Raw genomic sequence first — 5,942 nt, 5'->3', positions numbered from 1 at the left:
AGGGAAGGGAAGGGAAGGGAAGGGAAGGGAAGGGAAGGGAAGGGAAGGGAAGGGAAGGGAAGGGAAGGGAAGGGAAGGGAAGAGTTGTCAGAGCAGCAGCGGCACCCGGGGCAATGCGGTTCCCGGGCGCAGCACGGACCCGGCACAGCCGCTTGAGCGCGGCCGCGCTGTCCCCGCCGGCGGTGCTCGCCCGGAGCCCACCCCAAGCCGGGCTCGCTGCCGGGCCGGGGCTGCAGCCCCCCGGCTCACCCAGGCCCGGCCGGTGCCGCTGAAGTTTTGCAAGTGACAGCGATGCCCCCGCGAAGGCCGCTTCGGACGGGGCTGCTCAGGAGGTCACGGCGCGCCGCCATCCCGCTCCGGTCAGGAGCAAAACGCACCCTGACTTCAACGAAATTAAGCTCCAGGAGTCAGAAAATCAAGTGTTTTAATAACCGGGGGTATAGGAGAAGGGAGAAAATGATAGCTAAATTGTGCTAAGTCAAATTAACCCTCCCCCCGCTTTTAATTTTATGTTTTCATAAAGACAGAGAGATTTGGGGAGGGAGGGAAGTGTGTTTTCCGCGGAAAAGGCAAACTCTTCCAGAGTGCGCAGAGTATCAGGTGCAAGACGGTCTCTGAGCAGCGCCCGCGCTCATCCTACACGGACATGAAACGCAATCCGTGCATAACTGAAAGTTTAATCGTAACGGCGTCTAAACGCATGGCTGCAACTTGCAATTCATGGGACAGTTTTGATTTTTCGAGCTACCTCACAGTGAAAATTATGTGTTTTTAAATATAGTCTATCGGATTTAAAATAAAGAATGTACTTTAAGGTAGTGCCTAATTTTGAATTCTCATAGAGTTTGCTGCGGAAATGTGATGTACTTTTCCCATACTCAGTACAAGTATGAAAGAATTTACCAGCAACTCAGGATCTGATTCGTAATATGAAGACTAATTAAATCAATATTATGTATTTTTCTTGTGAGTTTATTAGAAGGCAATTAGTTTTTTTGGCTTTGTTATCTCAGTTTGCTTTTAATTTAATTTGGACATTTGAAAACTGTGCTTTTAATATAAAAATTAGTTATACATTTTAGTATTATAATAATGTAGTTATTGATACTAAGAACGAAACACAGATCACTGCTTAAGATGAAAGTGAGCCCTCAGCCAGCTCTCTCTGAGATGAATGTTGCTACGAATTAATTGTACTAAATTGTATTCGACGCTAAAGCTTAAATTTGCTCGTGTTTCATTTTATTTAAGAGAGGACAACCAAGATTCCTTAAATGCATGTTGTTTTTGTTCAAAATGTATTACTGGATTACATTTAGACTGACAGTATAATTCAGATTGATAGCATCTCATTATCTGACACTTTTGACAACACTAAAGTGAATAGACTGAAAGTCTATTTTAATTCTTGTTGTTATCACAAATTTGTTTTCTAGAAATAGATTTGACCATACTGTGAGGTCAGTATCAAATTCCCTTGTGACTGTGAAGGGATTAGAAGGCTGTTCTAAAATACTGTAGTTCTCCAGTCAAATAAACCTGGAGATAATATCCCACTGTCTGATTACAGGAAATTTTCTTTTCTGTTCATATATTTTCGAACCCGTCGACATCAATGAGTCAGAACAAAATTTGTCCCTGTTATTTGACTATGATCCTCGAGCCCTTATTCAGGTCAAAGTATCCTTCGGAGGACTACAGGATTGGGCCCATACTAGATAACTGCTTCCTAGGAGAGTCTAACCTTACAGAAAAATAACTGAGGGGTAATTAATGGTCATTTCAGTGCAGTTAATAAAGAATGACATTTTATTTTCTGTATTTAAATATTGATTTGCAAAACTTCCTGAAAAAAATAGCGTATCAAAACTTAGTAATAAAATTTTAAATGTCAAAGACTAATTAGAGGTGTGTAAATTGTTAGTCCTCTGATATGTGACATTTGCTACTGAAAGCCTGAAATTGGTTTCTGTAAACAATAAAAAACCCTTAATCAACAGTTTGCACTTCATTCCCTTATTTTGTCTTTAGCAAGTGCATCTGAAGCCTACATTTTATTTAGTAAAAAGATTATAGCAAGCCAGTTTGAATATTTCTAAAGCAATCAGATGCGTCATGGTATTAGCCAACTGTGAAATAATTTGTTGTCTTTGGAATGTAAGAAGAAAAAGTATTGTTGAATATGCATCCACTAAATAGTTTATATTTAGATGCTTGCTAGAATTTGTAGTACCTCCAAAATATTGAAATCATCCATCAGTCACAGAACTAAGACTGTGATGCACACTTCACATGCAGAAACGGCTAAATCTGGCGGTTTTATCTTAAACAAACTTGTTTGTTAATTAATTTGGAATCAAGGCTAGTTTGTACTGTGTTCAAGGGTAGTAATACTGTTCAGAGGCCTGTATTTATCTTCTCTTTTGCCTTTATGTTCTGTATCCTCAGACAATATTCATACCTAAAATGCCAGCATTCTCAAATAGGAGAGATCTCTTTGTCTTTCTTTCTTGCCTCTCACATCACTCAGAGTTGCTTGCACCTACATCTCTGTGAACTTTCTCCAACTAGTACACTTAATACAGAAACTTGTCCACTGACTTTTAACAATGCTTTCCCTCTTTGCTTTAGCAGGTCATTGACAGTTACTGAGTTAGTCTTGAAGTCACACAGGCTATTTAAATATCAGCTATAAACAAAATAAGAGAGAGAGAGTACATGAGACTCCCCGCAAACCCTCCTCACCAGAAACCCTGGATATGCTGCTTTTTCATAAGCTTCTCGACTTTGTAAAGTTGCCTTTGGGCCACAGTGAAAACATTAATGTTATAAAGACTAAAGATTCAAATATTTGCTGTCTAAGAAAGAAGCAAGTTCAATTCCATTCAATTTTTTAAATAGCTATAGTGAAAACAAATAAAGTCATAGAAATTATTGAATAACTCTTGCACTGGATATTAGAAAGCATGGATGGCTCATTAAAGAGAAAGAAAAAAAATCCTTGTCTCATTTTGTATCTCAGTTTTAAACAATGCGTGTCTCGAGTGAATATTTATGGGTTGTTAATAGGCTAGTACATATTCTAGAAGACACAACAAAAATTATCTGCAGTCTATTCACAAACCTTTGCCATGTCTTAGTGTTTGGGGATGGGCGTAAGGGCTGCCTTCACCAGTCTTGAATAGAACCCTATTGTGTGGGCTTGTTAAATTGGAATCAATGGGATGACATGTGCAATGAGATGCTAATGAACACCAGCAATGGCAAAATCTGGCCCAGCTAACATGTAAGACTCTTTTTACAGATTAATTCCAGGTCTCTTGCTACGTTACTTTTAGTCAAGCTGTTGAAACTTTGAGGTGCAGGGAGGCTTTACTATATGAAACAAGTTTTTTTGCATCATTTAAATCACACTTTCCCTCCCTTATAATTTGAATCACTCTCCATTCCCATCTTGTTTAAAGTTGTAGCTCAAAGCAGGCAGTCCCTTTTTAGTGGCAGTTGCACTGTTAATGTAGATGTGTTTTGACAAATGGAAAATAAAATACACTGGAGAAAATAACATCAAACACAATTCCAAACAGAAGAATGATGGTCAGAAAGCAGGCACATGAGAAAGTATAGTGTCAGCAGTGTGTAGCCCAATGGTCATTGTCCCACCACACCTGAAAAGAAAAGAAAAGAAAAGAAAAGAAAAGAAAAGAAAAGAAAAGAAAAGAAAAGAAAAGAAAGCTCATCTTCTGAAATGTGTGTTTCTTGCACAAAGGAGACAACAGTCCCTGGAACCACCTGCTCTTAAAACCAAGCACACGGCCCTTGTTTCATGGGAGACTAGAGAAGTGCAGGGTCCATCAGCACTATTTCTTGGGCTGGAGGTTCTTCAGCCTACATCAAGACGGATGATCAGAATGGGCCACTTGACTGGGAAATACACAGACCWACCAATATATTACTGGGAGCTCACATTTTCTGAGAGCTTGTAGCAGACTTGTACCGAGACAGGTACTCGGTAATGAAGATTGTAAAAGGTCTCTCTGTCTCTTAAGAGACAGAGAGAAGGAAAGAAAACTAGGTCCATTGACACCATGTTTTCTCATCAGCTTATGGCAAAGGTTAATTATTAACCACTGAAACATTGACAAACTGTAGTGTTTGTTTGTTTATTATGAGACCTGTCAGGGCCAGAACCAAACCTTACTGAAGCTGACTGATGTCTCTCTGTTTCAATAGACTCAGAGGTCAGGCCCCTAAAATTCAAATTACCAGTGCAGTTCCTTGTAATAAAGAACTCATGAGTACTGTAAGGAAGGGCTTAATTACTCCAGTGAGATCATTTAGTTTTTAAACAAAAATGCTTTAATTGGGGGCAGGCCCTTTCATATTTGTTTCCCAGGAAGGAAATTGATTATTGAAATATTAATAATAAGATCTTAAGAGAGTCCATGCCAGCCATAGACACAAAGCTCAGCTAAGGGAGATCACAATTTTGTTTCAGCCGCTGATGATGAGTAAAACTGTTTTCAGGGAAGAATATGTGAGTGAAAAGCAAGCCATCTTCTCTATTTCGCTAATACTTCTTCTGTAGCCTTTTCTCTTTTCATGCTTCTGTATCTGAACCAAAGCTGAGTGTCCAGTAAGAGCAGCTTCATGTATCCAGGTCTAGCCTAAAGCCATTATCTCTTTCCCTTTATCAGTAAAACACCTCCTTGCAGGAGTGCTTAACAGGGTCCCTGATGAGCCACTACCTTCATCTGGAATTCAGTGGCTTGAGATACTGTCAGCAAATCTAATTTTGAAAGGAAAATCAGGGGAAATGAGTGATTCCTTGGTGAAGGTTAGCACTGCTGAGCACTCTGCCCAGCAGTAGGAAATACCATGTAATCATGCTGCTGGCTAGGAGCTTGGGAAAAAAACGGGACATTGGAAGCTACAGTCCTTCATCAACCAGTTTGTGCGCAGGGAACATGCAGTCTGCACTGCCCCTGTGCCACTCCCTCTTCTCTTCCAGATGTTTTGTATGTATGCCCAGGGGAGAGCTCCAGGGCTCTTCTGAGCACAAAGAACATCATTTTGGAGAGGGATGACACAAGCACAAAATGAGGAAAATCCTTTGCCTCCTAATTGCCAGAACATTAATTCACAGAAAAGCAAATAAACATTTTAGCTCACCCACTCATCGGTAGTGCAGTGTCCCTGTGTAATTATCAGTGGTCTGTTATTTTCCCTAACAGTTTATTATTGTAGTTCAGCGAGACCAACAGGCCCAGCAAAGATGGAGGCATCAGCAAGGTGTGAGGAACCTTCATGTACCTGTATGGATAGGTAAAGCAGATTGGAAAGGGCAGCAGTAAAGAGAATGATAAAAAGTAAAGGGAAAGAAGCAAGAGATTCTATGCATTTTTAATTTTAGAGCTCTGCATGACTGCTCTCCACAGCTGCAGTAGAAAATAAATATTTTTGTCACCTCTAAAAACAAATTCAATTTAAAATGAAGTTCACAGGTATATGTGCTTCGAGTTGTCTTCTCTTTTTCACATTGGGTTTGATACTAAGTGAACATCTTCGCAACTGGCAGGTATTTAAATGGATGATGAATGTGTAGCARCTCTGGATTCTGCCAATATTGCAACCTCCTTGCTAAACTGCAGAGGACCAGTCTTGCATTATTAGTGCATGTGAACTGCTGTGAACTCCCTGGAGATTTGGGGCACACATACAGACCTGATACTCTCCCCACTTTTAATGGTTTCCACCATCTGAAATCCCATACTGTCATTTGGGCACTGCAAAATTTTGTAGTTTATCAAAATCACCGGAATTTCAACACTTAGCTCCTTTAATCTGGACATTCATGGTACCCTTCCCCATATATTTTTATCTGAAGTCAGACTTAGATAAACCTTGGAGTTGCAAAAATGACAAATTAACAAAATATTAGTTCA

This window comes from Apteryx rowi, unplaced genomic scaffold (assembly GCF_003343035.1).
Source record: "Apteryx rowi isolate R43461 unplaced genomic scaffold, aptRow1 scaffold_429, whole genome shotgun sequence".
Classification (NCBI taxonomy): Eukaryota; Metazoa; Chordata; class Aves; order Apterygiformes; family Apterygidae; genus Apteryx; species Apteryx rowi.
Note: the sequence above shows the minus strand (reverse complement) of the source record.